This window comes from Pan paniscus, chromosome 22 (genome assembly GCF_029289425.2).
Source record: "Pan paniscus chromosome 22, NHGRI_mPanPan1-v2.0_pri, whole genome shotgun sequence".
Taxonomy (NCBI): Eukaryota; Metazoa; Chordata; class Mammalia; order Primates; family Hominidae; genus Pan; species Pan paniscus.
Window position 1 is genome coordinate 27,386,120 of NC_073271.2, and position 20,352 is coordinate 27,406,471.

The 20,352-nt window shown below is 41.5% G+C and overlaps 1 protein-coding gene across 2 annotated transcripts in view; it reads right to left on the reverse strand.

Annotated features, from left to right (window-relative positions):
- TIAM1 (TIAM Rac1 associated GEF 1) overlaps positions 1–20,352 on the reverse strand; it is a 441,710-nt gene that overhangs the window by 152,453 nt on the left and 268,905 nt on the right. For both annotated transcript variants that reach the window (XM_063601293.1, XM_003813220.4), the window contains one exon: positions 6,746–6,922. The gene's annotated coding sequence lies outside the window, so the exon portion shown is untranslated. The remainder of the gene's footprint in view (positions 1–6,745; positions 6,923–20,352) is intronic.

Here is a 20,352-nt window from a genome sequence, read left to right on the forward strand (position 1 = left end):
AATGCCAGCTACTTCCATCATCTTAATTTCTTCCTATTCAATTTTACTTAACCCTTTTTATTTTTATCTTCAACAAACAAAACCTGATTTGCATTTTATATTTGTGTGGGTTTTGTTGTTCCTGTAGCCCAAAGAAAGCAAATTCAGAGCATAAATTAACTTTTACTTTTTTTACAGCTTCCACAAGACTAGAAATATTCCACGCACGATAAAGCATCAGTAAATATCGGTGCATTTTAGTAACAAAAGCAAAAAGTGAAGGACCAGCACCTCACTAACATCATCACACAGTCACTAGGTAGGAGAGAGAATATTTGGGACAAGGAGGACAGGCTGAAATGCAAAAATTGGGATTGACATTGAAAAGGTGGATGCCAGAAAACTGGTACTAGATCTCAAGCTTGGAAACACTACCAGTTTTAAATTCATTAAACTCTTAATTTCAGACTATGATTTACTTATATAGAATGTTAGTGGTCCCACATAGCTCTCATGTTTAGGGACTAGGTAGGAGGGAGGGAGGACAAGCTTTTAGCCTAAGAACAACTCTCCATATTCAAACCTCAAGTCTGGCTTCTCGTGCTTTTCTTTCTTTCCAATCTTCTAAGTCAAGCTTGTCCAACCCATAGCCCACAGGCCACATGGATGGCTTTGAATGCAGCCCAACACAAATTCGTACACTTTCTTAAAACACTATGAGATTTTTTTGCGATTTTGGTTTTTTTGGCTCATCCGTTATCGTTAGTGTTAGTGTATCTTATGTGTGGCCCAAGACAATTCTTCTTCTTCCAATGTGGCCCAGGGAAGCCAAAAGATTGGACATCCCTGTTCTAAGTTCTGGCTTCCTTAGCCTGCCTCAGGGCCTGTGCCTGTCCCTCTGCCTAGAACGCTCTGCCTTTCCGCCTACTCCACCAAGTTCCTTCAGACCTTCAATCAAATGTCCCCTGGTCAAGGAGGCCTTTCCTGACCCCTCCATCTAAAATGACAACCAGTGCTGCAGCACTCAACATTTCTTACCCCTCTTCTTTTGCTTTGCCTTCACATTGATCATAATTGTAACCAACATATATTTCACTTACTGGTCTTTCTTATTCTCTATCCTTTCCCACTAGAGCCTAAGCTTCAGGAGGGCTGGAAGTGTCTTGTTTCCTGCTGTATCCTCATTGCCTAGAACCCAGCCTGAAAGGTTGTAGGTGGTCCATTAAAAAAACACCAAAAACCCAAAAGAAAAAAAAAAATACTGGAATGAATGAATGACAAAGACACTTTAATCTAAGATGTGAAAACTCATACAACTACAATGCAACATAGGTGAGAACATGACCACAATGCTAATGAGACACAGCACACATCAGTCTTAAATACGCTAGCCTCTTCTCTCAGGATGCCTGGAAGAAACTTCCCAATCAGCTCTCTGCTCTCTGGGTCCCTTCCACCTGCAGGTCTGTGTCAGTCCCTTACTCTGGACCACTGGGTTGAAGGTCATCCTGATCCATGAACTTAGGGGTGAGGGTGTTCAGCTTGTGCTCCAGTGTGTTCCCCTCCCCACCCCCAATTCTTCCTGGGGAAAGAATTAAGGGCTTGCACCTGTCTAATTCCACTGAATTCTTGCCTCCAGTTCCTATCTTCCTCTTCCTTTTGGAGCCGCAGTGCAGAGGTTCAGGAATGAGGTTAAGAGTTGAGAGGGCACCTCTCCCCATAGTCAGGGTAATAAGTGTAGAACTGCTCAGGCCTAGGACGATCCAGAGAAAGTGAGAGCAAAGGAGGCTTAGTGGCATGATGGGCAAGAGTGTCATCTGAAAGTGGTATGGGGTCAGAGCATCAGGAGTTCCTGGGGGAGTGCTCAGGGCCAGGGATCAAAGACAATAGGATGAGTGTGATTTTTCTATTCTTACCAACACCATGATCCCTCTCTTAAAGTGATGAGTTAAACTTTTCAATAAGTAATCACCTTAAGGGCCTTTAAATCCCATCAAATTAAATGCAGATGCTCCTCCATTTATGATGGGGTCATGTCCTCATAAACCCATTGTAAGGTGAAAATATCCTAAGTCAAAAATTCATTTAATACACCTAACCTACCAAACATCATAGCTCAGCATAGCTTACCCTAAATGGCTCAGAACACTTACATTAGCCTACAGTTGAGCAAAATCATCTGACACAAAGCCTATTTTAAGTATTGAATGTTTGTTGAATATTTATTTATCATAAGTGTTGAATATTTCATGTAACTTACTGAATACTGTGCTGAAAGTGAAAAACAAAATGACTGTATGTGTACGACTGTAAAGTTAAAAAAACACAAGTCAAACCACCCTAAGTTGGGGACTGTCTACACATAGTAAATGAGTTAAAAGGTATTTTAAGAAACTTTATCAATATACACAAATACTTATTAGTTAGGGTGGTTCATATATATATATCAGGTAGGTGGTCATTTCTCAGGGGCTGCTTTTATAGATTTATTAGGCTACTAAGCCTTTTGTAAAAAAAAAAAAAAAAGATATAGAACTATATACATATATTGAAACAATGTCAAATTCCTGGCTTTAGTATTTTACTATAATCATGTAAGATGCAACCATTAGAAAAAACTGGGTGATGGTTACATTTCCTGCACAATTTCCTGTGAATCATAATTATTTTGAAATAAAAAGTTGAACAAACAAAACGAGCCTTAACTATCTAACTGAATATTCTAATGAAACTGTAGTTTAAAGTAAGGGTTCTTCCAAAAGAAATATAGTTGAATCCCCTTTTATTTTTAGCTGAAAAGCATCTAGAATATTCTAACATAATTTCAATGAATTAGGCAACAACAACAACAAAAAAGCAAGCATTTAGCATCATCTGGCAAAATGTGATCAGAAAGTACAAAGCAAACAGAACAGTGGTCCAAAATGAGGTTAAATAAAGAGGTGATGTTGATTATAGGATAAAGCTTCTGTCTTAATAAACTAGTGAAAAAAAAAATAAGTTGTTAATATCTGGTGCCAGCAAGTTGGAGTAAACCAACTAAGGCCTATCTTGCCCCAGCTAATGACAACTAAAAACTCTGGACCAAAAAGTAAACAAAAGCAAACAAATTAAAAAAAATAAAAAAAGATCAAAACCTGAGGATGCCACCCATTTAAGGGTGAGTTTCCTATTTTGTTTTTGTTGTCCTAATTTCTCACCCAGCCTTATACCAAGGGTGAGTACGGCTCCAGTGAAGCTATGGCACAGGCAACAAAAACTCTGGATCAGACCTTGTTGTTCCACCCAGAGGAATCAAGAATGGTCCCTGTAAGCCAGAGAGAGTGTGGAGATCTTAGAGAAGAGAGAACTGGAAAAGAACATCCCATAATGGTGTGTATAAATCTGCACAAGTGACAGGCTCACTCCTCAGATGCACATGCCTAGGACTGACCCAAAGCAAGACAGCAAAAGCTTTGAGAACTGAATCATGACATAAACCACAGCCCAACCCTCAGACTAACCCCTGAGTGGCACAAAAATGGGACAAACTCAAAGCAGTATACCAAAGGCTTTGAAAACTGAACTGACATTACAGCCTCCACCCACGGAGGTGAGATAGCACTTACAATCTGAACCAAGTCAGGTTGACTGCCTGCAAAATAACAACAAGGAAAAATCAATATTCTCCAGATGATGTAACAATACCTGGAGTATCACAACATAATATTCAAAATGCCCACAATGCATTCCAAAGAACCAGGAAAATTTAATTAGCTCTCAGGGGTAAGGACAATCAATAGATGCCAATCCCAAGGTTGCCCAGATGTTGGAATTATCACACAAAGACTTTTAAAGCAACTGTTATGAGTGTGCTTCCTGAGTAAATGTAAACACCCTTGAAATTAATGAGAAACTTAACTGCTTGCAATGCCTGTGCAAGATCATTATGAACATCAATGATGATATTAATACATGAGTAAATGCTGGGCATGGTGGCTCATGCCTGATCCCAGCACTCTGGGGGGCCGAGGTAGTTGGATCACTTGAGGTCAGGAGTTCGAGACCAGCCTGGCCAACATGGCAAAAACCCATCTCTACAAAAATACAAAAATTAGCCAGGCATGGTACACACCTATAATCCCAGCTCTACTTGGGAGGCTGGGGCAGGAGAATCACTTGAACCCAGGAGGCAGAGGCTGCAGTGAGCCAAGATCGTGCCACTGCACTCCAGCCTGGGAAATAGTGCGAGACTCCTTCTCAAAAAAAAAAGTACATGAGTAAACAAACAGAACACACATAAAAAAGAAAGGTCAACCCTATATGACCCAAGATACAGCACGTACCTTGCATTTTTAAACCACCTGTACTGCATAAGAAAATATTCCAGTTAATAGAAAGCCACCCTGTGTTCAAAGTCCTGGGCATAAAGAACATAGAAAAATATTTCCACAACCACAGATTGTTGAGGGAAAACAGGAAAGAAAAAGACACAAAGGAATCTGGAAACAACTTCATCACCTTGAGAACTAAGGAGGTTATAATAATATTTTTATGGTTTAGGATGTCTAATGCCCTCAATTACACCAGTGGTTCCAGTGGTGCTCCTAGCAGACAGCAGGACAGGATGCCTCACCCCCTAGCTGAAGAACAGGAAATTTCCACATGAACAATGCCCAGCCCTGTGGGTCAGCTGGCCAGGGCTTGCCCCGTGTGGGAGTAAATAATCCAAAAGGTGATTCTACCACTGGGGTCAAACATCTCTAGTGCAAAATTCTTCTCATCTTCCAGAATTAAAATCTGAGATTTGAGATGCACGTTCAACATACAGACCTTGAGACAGCTAAAAATTTTCTCCAAGAATATTAAGATGTGGCTGGGGGCGGTGGCTCACACCTGTAATCCCAGCACTTTGAGAGGCTGAGGCAGGTGGATCACTTGAGGTCACGAGTTTGAGACTAGTCTGGCCAGTATGGTGAAACCCTATCTCTACTAAAAACTACAAAAATCAGCTGGGTGTGGTGGGGGCGGGGGGCAGGGGTGCCTGTAATCCCAGCTACTCGGGAGGCTGAGGCACGAGAATCTCTTGAACCCTGGAGGCGGAGATTGCAGTGAGCCGAGATTGCACCATTGCACTCCAGCCTGGGTGACAGAGCAAAATGCTGTCTCAAGTTAAAAAAAAAAAAAAAAAAAAAAAGAATATTAATATGTAAATATTTCACATGCATATACACATGATAAATCTGCGTAAGAATTTTAAAAAGCAATTATTCCGGATGGATTGCTTGTAGGGCGTTTTAATTTTCACAATTACACCTTTTTTTGGTATTTTCTAATGTTTTTATAGTAAATACGTAATTCACTTTAAGGAAAGTAAAATAAATAGAACATGCCAACAGGTTTTTAAGTCACCGAATTTTTTTTTAGAGTTGAAGAGAGTAAGGATGTGGGCACTATGCTGACAGCTACAACAAAACGGCATCAAACCCAAACTCTAAAACAGATGGCCTGGGAAAATTACCTAAGATGAAGAAAATACTACCTAGCTTGGACTTATTCTACTTTTTCGCTATATTTCAATGGCACACTGACCTCCTCTCATTGTATCTATGGCAGGGTTATTTGTACACTGGCACATTTGTCTTGTTTTTAAGTACCCTCTTCTCATATTATTATAAAATCTCAATGGCAGAAACCATCTCTTACTTGTGACGGTAACCTAAATATACGGAAGTTTTCGTCTAGCTCTTCTGAGTGGGAATGTTCAACACCGACATTGCCTTATAACAAGGGCACTTCAAATACATAAAACCTTAGATCTCACTGGTGGGTCCATGATCATCCAATTCATATCATATTCAAGTTAACTGTGAAAGCAAGGTTTCTCTGTCGTTGGGAAGGACATTGTGAAATCTGACCATAAGGCATTTAATGATGTAAGTTATAATGATTAATAATATAAATTTTCACTCCCCTGAGGTATTTAAAAACTTATTAAAATAAACGTAATCATTACCCTTCTATGACTTGAAAACAGGCCTCCAAAACTGCAGGAGAAAGGATGAAATGTATTTATTTCTAAGTTAAATTTGAAGCGAAATCACAAGACAACAGATTGCAAATGTAAAATTAGATTCTAGTGGGAGGTCTTGGTTTCAAGCCTGTTTTTTCCCTACTGGAGGCTGAGCTTGAAGACGGTGTTGGGGGGTGGGGGTGAGGGAGAGCTAAGATTAAATTGAGAAGAAGTTCTGAAAGTTTTCGCTAAATCGTTACAACCCATGAAAAGAGTTTTGCCAAGTCACACACAAATACCCTGAACACCAGAGACTAAGCAGGAAAGTTTTGCAACAAATATAAGATGATCTTTGATTTTGAAAAGATTATTATTTTGACTGTGTTTATTTTTACTTTTCAAAGATTATCCAAAGCAGAAACAAAACATATCATTGTTTTCAAGTCAGATTTTGAAGCTCGGGTTTGCCTTTTTCAAACATAATCCGATATAAAGATGGTGAAGCCCAGGGATAAATTTACGAGATCCTGAGGGCAATTCACAGCGGAGAAAGGATTTCATAGGCACCTACTTTGTCTTTTCTGTTTTGTTTTAACGCTAATGCTTTCGAATTGTCAGATAGGTGTAACCCTAATCCAAGGAAGTGATTCCAAATTCTTTTTCCCACGAGCTACACACAACAATGATAGTAAAACGTATCTGTCCCACCACCTTTGAAGCATTTCCATTAATTCATACAAACATATAGGCTCAAATATACATATGCAAACCTACCTTAAAAGGCAACAGTGGTCCCCAGCCCAACTTGCTCCAAGAGCACTGTGGCATTTAGATATTGAGGTTGGAAATGATGTCCGGATGAACAGCCACAGGGCTGGGGACGATGTCAGCACCTGCCCCCTGCGGTGGCCATCACAGTTTCATCTAAGTCTGTGAGAATGCGCCAAAAACCTGGAGAGGAGCAGGTCAGAGGAGATAGAAAAACAGAAAGAAAATGATGAGGCAGAAGGAAGGAAATGGGCATTTTCTGTCAAACCCATTTCATCAATTCCATGACATCAACTTTTTGTGAAATACTGTCAGAGACGTTTGAACCACAGCAACTCCATCTTAAATAGGAGCTGGGTAAAATGAGGCTGAAACCTACTGGTCTGCATTCCCAGATGCTTAAGGCATTCTAACTCACAGGATGAGGCAGGAGGTCAGCACAAGATACAGGTCATAAAGACTTTGCTGATAAAACAGATAGCAGTAAAGAAGTCCGCTAAAACCCACCAAAACCAAGATCGTGACAAGAGTGACCTCTGGTCATCCTCACTGCTACACTCCCACCAGCACCATGATAGTTTACAATGCCATGGCAAGGTCAGGAAATTACCTTATATGGTCTAGAAAGGGGAGGCATGGGCTGGGTGTGGTGGCTCACGCCTGTAATCCCAGCACTTTGGGAGGCCAAGGCAGGCGGATCACCTGAGGTCAGGAGTTCAAGACCAGCCTGGCCAACATGGTGAAACCCCATCTTTACTAAAATACAAAAATTACCCAGGCATGATGGTAGGTGCTTGTAATCCCAGATACTCAGGAGGCTGTGGCGGGAGAATCGCTGGAACCCAGGAGGTGGAGGTTGCAGTGAGCCAAGATCACACCTTTGCACTCCAGCCTGGGAGGCATGAATAATCCACCCCGTTTAGCATATCATCAAGAAATAACCATGAAAATGGGCAACCAGCAACCCTCGGGGCTGCTCTGTCTATGGAGTAGCCATTCTTTTATTCCTTCACTTTCTTAATAAATTTGCTTTCACTTTATAGACTCTCCCTGAATTCTTTCCTGTGCGAGATCCAAGAACCCTCTCTTAGAGTCTGGATCGGGACCTCTTTCCTGTAACAATATGACATCCCAAATCAAACGATGCAACATTTGGATACAGCCATAAAATGACAGGCTTAAATCAGATAAATAAATAAATACACACCAGCCTATTTACATTTAGGGTAATACATAGCCCTACAGACTAAGTTATCTTATTATTTTAATCTATCTGTGTATATTAAGGTGTTGGACAACAGAAACAGGTTACTACAGAATGATTCCCATGTCCCACTCAATCTTCAGAGTCTCAAGAAACAGAAATGAAAGGAAACCAGCAACCCTCAGTTATTCTCAAAGTAGTGCTGTATTTATAACAAACATTGAAGAAAATGCTGAAAGAGAGTAAAACAGAAGCCCAAATCACTTACATAGAACTTTCCATTGTATACACGTTTTCTTACGAAGGCAAACATCAAATTCAGAGAAAATGCATGAAGAATATGCACAGGAAAAAATTTAGGTAAAAGATCCAAACTGCAATTTAACATGGAAAATCAATGGACAAGAGCTCCAGGAACACGTGGGGTTAATGGGGTTGTTTTATTTCCTTCATCTTTTTAAAGCCTGCTGGTAGAGGTGAAATTACAAATACTAAGGCAAGCAAAAGAAAGGCCTGAAGGGCTTCTTTGGGTGGCTTCATTTTGGTACTTTCTTCCCAGACATTCCCCTGGGGCTGCCCGCTGCTGGTGGTTTCAGCAGGTGGGAACCTGAGATGACAAATACTTTGAGCAGGAATATGAAGAAAACTGCCTATTTTGTGGAAAGGAGCCACATACAGGCAGTAAATAAATATATACGTCTATCCAGAATGGAACAATAAGCAAAGACAGTTCTTCCTTATCTTGGAAAATATGCTATTTAACCATGAAGTTAGTGACTCATGCTTGCAGGGAAAGGAGCACGAGTTCTCAGCAATACCCCATTATTACCCCACAATATATTCCCTTTCCACAATTCCCCCATTGCTACCCGGTTGGCTCCCTTTCCCTGGGCATCCTCCTTAAACGGCTCTCTGCGAATTTCCGAATTTCCAAAGCAGTTCCTGAATTGCTTAGGAACTGGCAGAAATTAATAAGCAATAGCCCATTTATGCTGAAATGGACTCATTACGGTGCCAGCTGCCAATAATTTGCAAGGCTGGATTCTTCCTGGCAAAGGAGGCTGGCAGGCGGCTGTCCTTCCACCTGCACAACGGAGGCTGATAATGCATTTTCTATACTTTAAAAAAATTACGTGTTCAGATAGAATAAAATTTTTTCTCTATCTATATTCTTCTAGTCCCTGAACAAAAAAAATATAAATAAATAAACAAAAAAAAAACTATACAGAGAGAAAGGGCATTATTTGAAAAACACGAAGGAAAGCAAAACGGAGTCGATTTGGTATAACTTCTTTCTGATTTTGGTGGGGAAAAAATTTGCCTCTGACCCTGGTTGTGGAACTGATCCACGACATGGACTAATGAAGAGCTCCACAATCAGCAGATATGCTAAGGTCACAATGTGCCAACAAGTACGTATCCATTTCCCTTACAGCAGGTTAATTGTATCATGGCCTTGTGAATGGATGCCACCATGGCAATTTGGGAACTATCAGTACTCTGGGTTTTCTCCAAGAGCTGCAAAGAACTCAGTTTCACTGGGAGACAGCTACGTACCAAACTCAGTGTTGGGAGTCCAAGCTGGGAGTCGGGCTGCACGCATCCGGTCATATCTTGGCTTTGCAAGTCAAATCTTTACTTTCAGCGTGACTTGGGGCAAACTCTAAATGTCCTATCCCTCTAACAGGTGGGGATGATAAGATTCCTAAATCATTGGGTTGTCATGAGCATTAAATGAGATCATCTATGTTACAGAATTTGACTCGTGCCTATCCCATTATCGTTTCTCAATAAATGTTACCCTATCTCAGGATCGGTTCTCAATAAACATTAGCTATTATTTCCACTACTATTTAAAATGTTTAAACCATAAAGAATGTGCTACAGAATGGGCCAGTATTATGCAGGCTTCCTTAGCAAAATGATACCTAATTCATTGAAACTGAATCATATGTTATAAATTGAATGACATCAGTCACCTTAAATTTGCTGTGGAACAAGGAGAATTAACTAATCCAGCTAGAAGATGCATGTGGTCTACTCAATTGGCTACAGCTCACACAGACACACAGACACACACAGACACACACGCGTGCGCACACACACACACGCACAGCCATACTGATGAAATCCAGCAGTACCAGTAGGCCTGCTTACATTACGTTAAGATGACTCCTAGGGAAGCGAATGCTGAAATTACCAAGTTTTTCAGTCTCACTCTGAGGCATCCTTGATATGGTTTGGCAGTGTCCCCACCCAAATCTCATCTTGAATTGTAACTCCCACATTCCCACGTGTCATGGGAGGGACCCAGTGAAACATAGTTGAATCATGGAGGTGGGTCTTTCTTGTGCTGTTCTCCCAATTGGTGAGTGAGTCTCACGAGAGCTGATGGTTTTAAAAAGAGGAGTTTCCCTGCACGAGCTCTCTCTTTGCCTACGGCCATCCAGGTAAGATGTGACTTTCTCCTCCCTGCCTTCCTCCTTGATTGTGAGGCATCCCCAGCCACGTGGAACTGTGAGTCCAATTAAACCTCTTTCTTTTGTAAATTGCCCAGTCTGGGGTATGTGTTTATCAGCAGGATGAAAATGGACTAATACAATCCTCAATTCATATGGCCAATTTCTGTGTCATGTGTCAAATAACCAGTTTTCACAGGAAAATGTGTGTACTGGAAGTATTACCAAAACTAATTTCAGGCTTCAAATACCCGCAAAAATTGATGGGGCTGAGAAGTCCCACTGCTCCACTCCTGTAATATTATTTAAGATGAAAATACGGTGTCAGAAATACTGTGTCCACAGCATTTAATCCTTGGCTTTTCCAAAAATGTCTGCCAAACCAGAACTTTCTTTTTCACCTTCAAAGTGTCAAAGACACTTGGGGGTGGGGGGGGCAGGGGACAGACACAGTGGCTCATGCCTGTAACCATAGTGCTTTGGGAGGTTGAGGTGGGAGAATGGCTTGAGGACAGGAGTTCAAGACCAGCCTGGGCAAAACAGTGAGACACCCACCTCTACAAAAAATAAAAAAAATTAGCTGGGTGTGGTGGCGTATGTGTACTCCCAGCTACTTGGGAGGCTGAGGTCAGAGGATCCCTTGAGCCCAGGAGTTTGAGGTTATAGCCTGGGCAACAAAGTGAGACCCTAACTCAAAAAAAAAAAAAAAAAAAAAAAATGACAAAAAAACACACTCATAAGGGAAATTCTGTCATTTTTAAGTCCTTGCAAGTTCCAGGCATCAGTGTGCAGAGAAAAGGATACTGTATTGTATTTGCCCTCAAAATACCCAGGTTCAATTACCAGGTGCTATTACTTCATAAATAAAGTGACTTTTGGATAGTAAATTACCCATTCTGAAAACCATCAGAAAAAATGAGGACGTAAATATTATTTGCCTTATCAATACTTACCTCTAATATCTTTTCTTATAGGAAAGAAATTAGATAATCAACATGTAACACTATAAACTATAAAATTTATGTAAGTATGGAAATTCTTACTGTGTTTACTACGATTTAGTGTCCCCAAATTTTCCATAACCAGTAGTTTAATGACAATCAGGAGGTTTTCCTTTACATTGAGCTTAAACAGTGGGGGCAGAGGTCTTGGATCAAAATCCTAAACATGTATTTCATATGCAATAAGCACCAACAGCCTTTAGCTTTTAACAGTCATACTTAGACCCCAAATCAGTACTGACAGATAAATAGGTGGATGGTAGATGGGTAGATGAATGGACGGATAAGTGGATGGATGGATGGATGGATGGATGGATGGATGGATAGATGGACAGACAGTGATGGATAATAGATATATGGATGAATGGTAGATGGATGGATGGGTGGTGGATGGAGATAGAGATATGGATGAATGGTAGATGGGTGGATGGATGGATAGAGGGATAGTGGATGGTGAATGGATAATTGATGGGTGGTAGGTGGATAGATGGATGGTAGATGGGCAGATGGATGGATGTAGATGGATGGATCTAGCACATTAGAAAATTTTAAGTGGCTCAGAAATTAAAGAAGTTTCATCACTTTTTAAACTGTTACTTAAGAAAAAACTTGGGAATGACTTCTAAGGATACACAATTTAAAAAGTAATAGGAGGAATGAGGGTAACCATGCATATCCTGTTGAGCTACACACCTAGCTCCATTTAACAGCAAGCTTTATAACAGCCAAGTCAAATAGGAAAAACATGGCAGTTGTAAAATTCACAATGTCCAAATCGATGGCTCAAAGGAAGCACAAAAGTTCTTGGTTCTTGGTACTCGGATCCAACAGGCATCTCCACTGGTGTTCCTCTGAGGCCACTGTGACATGATGAGCAATGCTCTAGACCTCATCCTTCCACGGAGGCTCAGTGACAAATTTCATAGGAATGTTTCTTGTCTTGAAAATTATTTTTTTAAAAACCGCAATTCAGCAGCAAGCAGCCGTCTTGAAGACGCAGGATACTGCTGCAGAGTGGACAGACAGTGTTCCTTCCAGGAAATTCTTCTTGAGCACTGCCTGCCCTCCACGGAGTGCAGAAGCATGACTGAGCGGGGGTGACCTTGAGATGGACTCTCTGGCTCACAGCTGATTGTAGCTGGGACATGCTGACAGATGACCACACCCCATCTGGTGTAAAGCCACTGTTTCACCAAGGGTGTGTCTGGCTGGCTTCTGTGAAAGCTGAGATAGCAATAAGGATTCATGCACACAGCTTCCTACCTTCCCACTGACGGCCCTGGGGCAGGGCCAGGACTCCCAGTGAAAAACCAATCCCTCCGAACAGATGAATGAGCCATGATAAGGGCCCCAAGTTCCTACTCTATAAAGCATGAATGAAATAGTTTTAGCCCCACCATATTTCAAAGGCAGGTATAAAAAGACACCCAAATCAGAAAATTATTAAAAAGTCCCCAGAACTTTCCATATCCACAGACTGCCCTAGTTTTGGGCAATGTTACTTCCTAATGTATCCAAATATATCCTAAATAAACTAAGCAAGAAAACAGATTCATACAATCAATATGTTTAAGTCAACCACAAGTTGGGAACTATCTAAAATCATAACTTTAATTTTAGAGCGGTAAATCTTTGACAATACTTAATCAACAGGTTCAGCCAGGACAGACATTACCATATTTCTTAGAAGTAAAGTCGGTACATTTCAAAGTGAAGTTACTATGTATGTCAACTTAGGGCGAGCTACCATTTATGGAAAGCTTACTATCTGGCTGGCACTGTGTTCATGGCATCAGGCCAAAGTGCTCTTTAGACTTCCCCTAAGTTCTTGGTGTTTATCACCTTGCAACTACACCTTTGACTGACAGCTGCCAACATACTGCAACACTGACACCACATCACTTCCTGCAAAGCTTCCTCCCAACAGGGTTTAGAAGCCACCAGACCCCCAAGGGCTGTGTTACATGGCCAGTGTCCAAATCTCCCAAATATTCATACAGCCTGACTCTAGGAATGGTTCAAATGAGGCCCCAGCTCGCTGAAATGGATGTAATAACTTTCTCAGGACACACCATGAGAATCATGTGCTTTCTCCAAAATCCAAGCAGCATCTCTTTTCCCATTTCTTTCTTTCTTTCTTTTCTTTCCCTTTTTATTTATTTATTTATTTTTTTTGAGATGAAATGTTGCTCTGTCACCCAGGCTGGAGTGCAGTGGCATGATCTCTGCTCACTGCAACCTCTGCCTCCGGGATTCAAGCAATTCTCCTGCCTCAGCCTCCCAAGTAGTTGGGACTACAAGTGCACATCATGCCCAGTTAATTTTTGTATTTTTAGTAGAAACGGAGTTTCATCATATTGGTCAGGCTGGTCTCAAACTCCTGACCTCAGGTGATCCACCCTCCTCGGCTTCCCAAAGTGCTGAGATTACAGGCATGAGTCACCGCGCCCATCCCCTTTTCCCATTTCTTAAAGCCGCAAAGCTACTGAACACTTGGGAATTCCACCCAACACTCCAAGAGTAGTTTCCATGGAATGCTAGAACACAGCTTTGGGCTCGCTCTTGGCTCCTAAATTCCAAGTTTCAGTCACATCAAAAAAGCACGCTTACATCGTAAGGCAGGGTAGAACATTTGATCCCCAAAGAAAATAGAAATGGAGCTGAATGTCATTAACTTCTAATGCTTAGATCTGTCCTTTGCTATTTCACCACACTGTGGCTTAACGTACAGGGTGTTCCCTGTGAGAGAACTAGGTAATCTAAGCTCGTGCAAGAAGACAGTGGGAGAGGACAGTATTCATTCTCAGTGTTTTCATACCTCCTATGAAACATAAGAGAGTAATAATCCTTAAACCGCACACCAAAATAATCGCCTCAAGAACATATCAACACCTTGGTTTAGAAGAGATGTCAAAATCAAATCACTTTATCCAACAACTCATTTTCCAAAATTGAGCCACCCTTAGGTCTCTTCCCTTGGACAGAGCTGCCTCCCACTCCCATGTAAGTTATAGAAGCTGCAGCAGGCACAGGAGGAAGCCACACTTCCTAGGACACACAGCAGGGTGGGTGGAGGGTAAACAGAGCTCCTCTTTCACTGTCAAAGACTGAAGTTCCAGGAAAGGAATTTTTTTATTTTTTATTTTTTTGAGATGGAGTCTCGCTCTGTCACCCAGGCTGGAGTGCAGTGGTGCGATCTTGGCTCACCGCAACCTCCACCTCTCAAGTTCAAGTGATTCTCTTGCCTCAACCTCCCAAGTAGCTGGGACTACAGGCATGTGCCACCACACCCGGCTAATTTTTTTTTGTATTTTTTTTAGTAGTGATGGGGTTTCACCAAGTTAGCCAGGCTGGTCTTGAACTCCTGACCTCAAGTGATCAGCCCACTTTGGCTTCCCAAAGTGAGGAATTTGGTTCTAATTCTCTGTTTTCCAAGCCTGAAGTTCAGCCTTGAGCCAGCCTGGAGACAAGGGAGTCTCCATTCCAAGGGACATGGCCCAACATGGGAAGTCAGGGAAAAAGGCACCGCAAGGGACTCTCAGACTCAGCAGCTTCTGTCTACCTCCAAGACATTCTCCAGACCTGCCCCAGTGACCCAAAAGCACGAAAGTGCAACCTGCAATTTCCCTGATGGCCTCTGACCCCTACAGCCTGGCTTCCCCTAACCTGTTCCCTTACCATGCAGCCAAGAGGAAAGTCTTTCAGCCAAAAATACAGTCAGGATATCAAGAGGTCCCCTTCCTTCATCAGGAAGCAGAACAGGATGTGGTCATCAGCTATGATTTCATTCCCCAAGCCACCCCCCCAAGCCAACTCCCAACCCAGAGCTGTCTTCGCACACAGAGGGGTGTGGCCACTCTGGAATCAGGGAAGAGCTTGTGGGGGGGCGGTGAGGCCACGAACTCAAGAGGCCAGGGTGGCAACTAAGCCTGTTGGCAACAAGGGCTGGGACTGCCTGCATCCAGACAACAGAGAAGATAATCCCAAGCCCTGCTGGAAAGGTCACGGGGATGGTGTGTGAAAATCTGCCTTGTTGTCCCTGGATGCTTTGAGCCTAAAGGGCCCATCCAAAAAGAATCACTCCCCCCATGGACTTGCTGCTTTCACCTTGGGGCTGTCTCTGCTGCTGTTGCACTTGTGTTGACGGCATGAAATTCTTTTAACAGAACATGGTTAAAGAGAGATTTCACGCCAGGCGTGGTGGCTCACATCTGTAATCCCAGCACTTTGGGGGGCCAAGATGGGTGGATAACTTGAGGTCAGGAGTTAAGAGTCCAGCCTGTCCAACATGGTGAAACCCTGTCTCTACTAAAAATACAAAAATTAGCTGAGTGTGGTGGCCCACACCTGTAATCTCAGCTACTCGGGAGGCTGAGGCAGGAGAATCGCTTGAACCCAGGAGGTGGAGGCTGCAGTGAGCGAAGATCACACCATTGCACTCCAGCCTGGGCACAGAGTGAGATTCCGTCTCAACAAATAAATAAATAAATTAATTAATTAAAATAAAAGAGAGAGTTCAATCTTCCAGATAATGAGAAAGCTTTTAAGGCTATGACATTGTAAGTGGAGAGGAAGAAAGAGAATCTAGAAATATTAAGTATGTAAGTGTGTGTATATCATTGATCAGCAACTTAATTTAATAACTAAAAGGCATTGGGCAAGTATGATAGTTGGGAAATAAGAGTTTCCATATGTAAAAAGTGAAATTGTAATAGGATCCTGTGTTGCACCATTGCTACGGGGATATTATGAATATCATCAACCTTGATATGTGTTTAGGTAGCATAACCTAACAGAAGGATTTTAATCAAAGACTAAATAAACATCGCAGTGCAGCAAAGAATATTGTATTTTAAAGTTAATGATTTAAAAAAATATTTAAAGGGTCCAGGCACAGTGAGTGGCTCATGCCTGTAATCCTAGCATGTTGGGAGGCTGAGGCAGGAGGACGACTTGGGCCCAGGAGTTCGAGACCAGTCTGGGCAACATGGTAAGACCTCATGTCTATTTCTTTAAAATAAAAATATTTAAAGGACTGGGCTTGGTGGCTCATGCCTGCAATCTTAGCACTTTGGGAGGCCGAAACAGGAAGATCACTTGAGCTCAGAAGTTCGAGACCAGCCTGGGAAACACAGTAAGACATCACCTGTACAAGCAATTAAAAAACAAAATTAGTCAGGTGTGGTGGCATGCACCTATAGTCCCAGCTACTGGGATGGCTTGCCCGGGAGGATCACTTAAGCCCAGGAGATCAAGGCTGCAATGAGCTGTTGCTGTGCCATGGTACTCCACCCTAGGCAACAGAGAGAGATCCTGTCTCAACAAATTGTGTGTGTGTGTGCATTTATTTATTTAAAGAAATTCTTCCCACAGATTTTCAAAATACAGATGATTCTTTTGAAAGAGAAGAACTGAGGTTGAAACTTAAGGACTTTGTCAGAGGTACCACAAGACAGAGTGACATAACCATGGTCAAAAGGCCTTGAGTCCCAAGTCACTCCCTGGGCACTTGGTCCCAAATTCTCCTTTAGTCACTCCTCATTTTAAAATGGAAAAAAAAAAAATGACCTTAAGTTTTTATTTGCAAATCATTTCAAGTTGTTTCACAGTTATACAATTAAGACTACAAGCTCTAACATGTAAAAACATAATTCTTTATTTCATTGATTTTAAGAAACACTATTTTTGACTCTTAACATCTTTGAAATTGAATACATCTTACAATCACAATGGTGTATTGGGGTTTAGTGGTGCCATTTTCTCTGCTTCTTAGTGGTATGCAAAATAGTGGTGCATTTTACAAATGACAGCATATTATGAAAAAGAGTATATAAAAATAGGCTTCTAAATAGCTAAGCTTAGGACTATCTAAAAACTGCTTACGAATTGTTTGGGTAAGACAGAGTATCTATATAGAATTTTACTGATGATCACACATTCAGTTCAACTCAACCAACATTTTACTGGGCACCTGTTATATGTTTGGAATGAGGAAATAGACCATTTCTTTATGATGCATATAATCTGGGAAGACAGTGGGCACCTACCCACTCAGACAGGGCTGTAACAGCTAGTCTGGCATTATTAATAGTGAAGGATGTGAAGAAATAGACTAATTCTGCTAGGAGAGGCTCTCGGTTGAACCTGGTCCTGACAGGTTAATAGGATTTGGCTTAGCTTAGGAGGATGAGAGGAAATGAACAGGGATAGGAGAGAGTTTACACAAAGAGAAGGACAGAAATTTCCAGTAAAAGAGAAGGGTATAAGCAAAGACTCTGAGGAATGAAAGTATCATTAGCCCAATGTTGCAGCGAGGCGAGTGCATGGGAAAAAGCTGGAGATGATGAAGCTAAAAAGATGGGCTGGGGCTATGGATGCTACACAAAGGAACTGAACATGATTATATTTGATGGGATTACACGATGAGATTTTATTATGGGAGTTACATGATCAAACATAGTTTTCCCGCCTGGGTAGCTTGGAAGAGAAGGGAAAGACTTATTGCAAGCCATCAATAAGTTGGGATGGCCCAACGGGGACAGTGAGTGCCTTGGAGTAGTGAGAATGACAGGTAGGATCACCAGGACTCGGTGGCCACATACATCCTTTGAGGAAAGAAGGAGGAAGAACAAGGAGGCATAGACTTCTCTGAAGTTCCTGGCTTGGTAACTGAAATGGAAGGTGACAATAACACCTTCCACTCTGAGGTATAATCAAGCACCAGATTCAAATGTTATCCCTGAGAGGCCACAATTCACTCACAGTGATCTTACTGGAAATTTGGTGTCCATTCCACAAAGGACCTCAAAAACAAAGGACTGGAACCCACTAGAACAGCAATACAGTTAAAAAACAAAAACAAACAAACAAAAAAAACAACCTTCCTGCCTTAGCATGTTTGGGCTGCTATAACAAAATACCTTAGACTGAGTAATTTATAAACAACAGAAATTTCTTGCTCACAGTTCTAGGGGCTGGGAAGTCCAAGTTCAGGTTGCCAGCAGATTCAGCATCTGATGAGGGCCTGTTCCTCACAGATGGCACCTTCCTGACACATCCTCTCCTGATAGAAAGGGCAAACAGGCTCCTTCAAGTCTCTTTCATAAGGGCACGAATCCCATTTATGAGGGCAGAGCTCTCATGACCTAATCATGTCCTAAAGGCCCCACCGCATGATACTATCACATTCAGGTATTAGGTTCCAACATATGAATTTATACCAACATTCAGAGCATAGCAACTCCCAAAAAACTTAGATCAGGGAGGATATTGGAATGGAGACACAAATAATGGCCAATTCCAATGCAGATTTATGGAACTTAAAACACACACAAAAACAAAACCAAACCCTCTAATTATCCATGAGAGGCCAGAAGTTTCAAACATCATCTCAGCCACACTTTGTATGGACTAAATCAATACCTGTAATAATAAATGGATTTAACAGCTTCAATAATTTAATGCAAAAATAAAAATAGGATGCCTCAGCCTTGGCATCATAAAGTTAAAAAGTAAATCAGATTTGGGTTCAGTCTCCAAAATATTCTCAGGCTGCAGGAAACCCACCATGCAGTTGACTCACACCTTGAACTCACTCTTATTATTTAAATAAGATCATTGGATGCAGGCAATGATCAAAGCTGTACAAATCACAGTGCAATATATCTGCAATGCATAAATAAGCATGCCCAAGTGCCACTTAAACACATGTAGCATTTAAGAACAATCATTTAACTTTTCTGTGAGTGTATAAAATAAGAAGTCAATAGCTTTGCAACACCATGCAGATCTCAGGCAATGCCCTGGTTTATGTGAGTGACCAGACCAGCAAAGGATGAGAGTGGAGCACATGGTGATGGGCACAGAGGGATGGCAAGAAAGACATGGGTTAACTATGGGACACAAGTGACTCGGCCCAACTCTCCTAAGCACCCATTCTTTTTAAAGTTAGGTGGATGGTCTGGAAGTTTTTGTGCTCCCTACGCCTGGAAAGAAGTCCATATTTCTTTAACTTTCTCAAGTCAAAACCCACGGGCATCACAATGGTAACCACCATGAGATTTTTCTCTACTGGGTATTCTTTTTTCAGTATAGGTGATTCAATTAAGGCAAAAGTACCACTGAGCTGGACCCCAGAAAAGTGACCTAAGCTCATTTAAAAGCCGGTGCAAGATATTTTGGCTGTACAACAATTACTGTTCATCCTAGCCAAATGACAAATTGGGAGAGAATAAAAAGCATATGAAGTCATTGCGAATCAGATTTGTTAAGTAGAAGAAAACAAAAATCAAACGGAGCCCATATTCCCCTCCCTAAAAATCATAAGAGGATAATCAGCCTCTTTTAATATAAAGGCAATTCCTGGGGAGTCATGGGAACGTTTCTCAAACAGTGATACATCAAAGTCCCCATGCAGAAATCCAATACATAAAATCACAAAGCAAATCTGTGTCTAGTATGACAGCAACAGGCTTTAAAAGCCTGACATTCACTGCCAAGTAATATCTATGGGACCACACACAAGGCAAGTGAAACAGACACTAGGCTTGCCCTCTATGAATCAATGAGTATACTCCTGTCCAGGGCACTATGATGCAAATGGTTTTATTGGCATCACCATTCAAAAAAATAGTTCTAAGCATGCCCACCCCGAAGAGTATGCCTACCACTGCCTATTTATTTAATGTATATATACATGAAGTACTGTTCAAATACATTATGCACATTTCAATTTTCTGTATTTATATAGCACATAATTTATTTGAACCAACAGAAATCTAAAGGCAAAAGATGAAACATAAATTTTGAAATTTCCTTTCATGCCCTGATGAATTCATCTTGCACATTCATCTGATATTGAAGGCCAGTGCTCAAGGAAATACAGGGCCGATCTGGGATCTACCAAAAAAAATCAGGAAAGGCAACTCGTGGAGAACTCAGGCTCAAAAA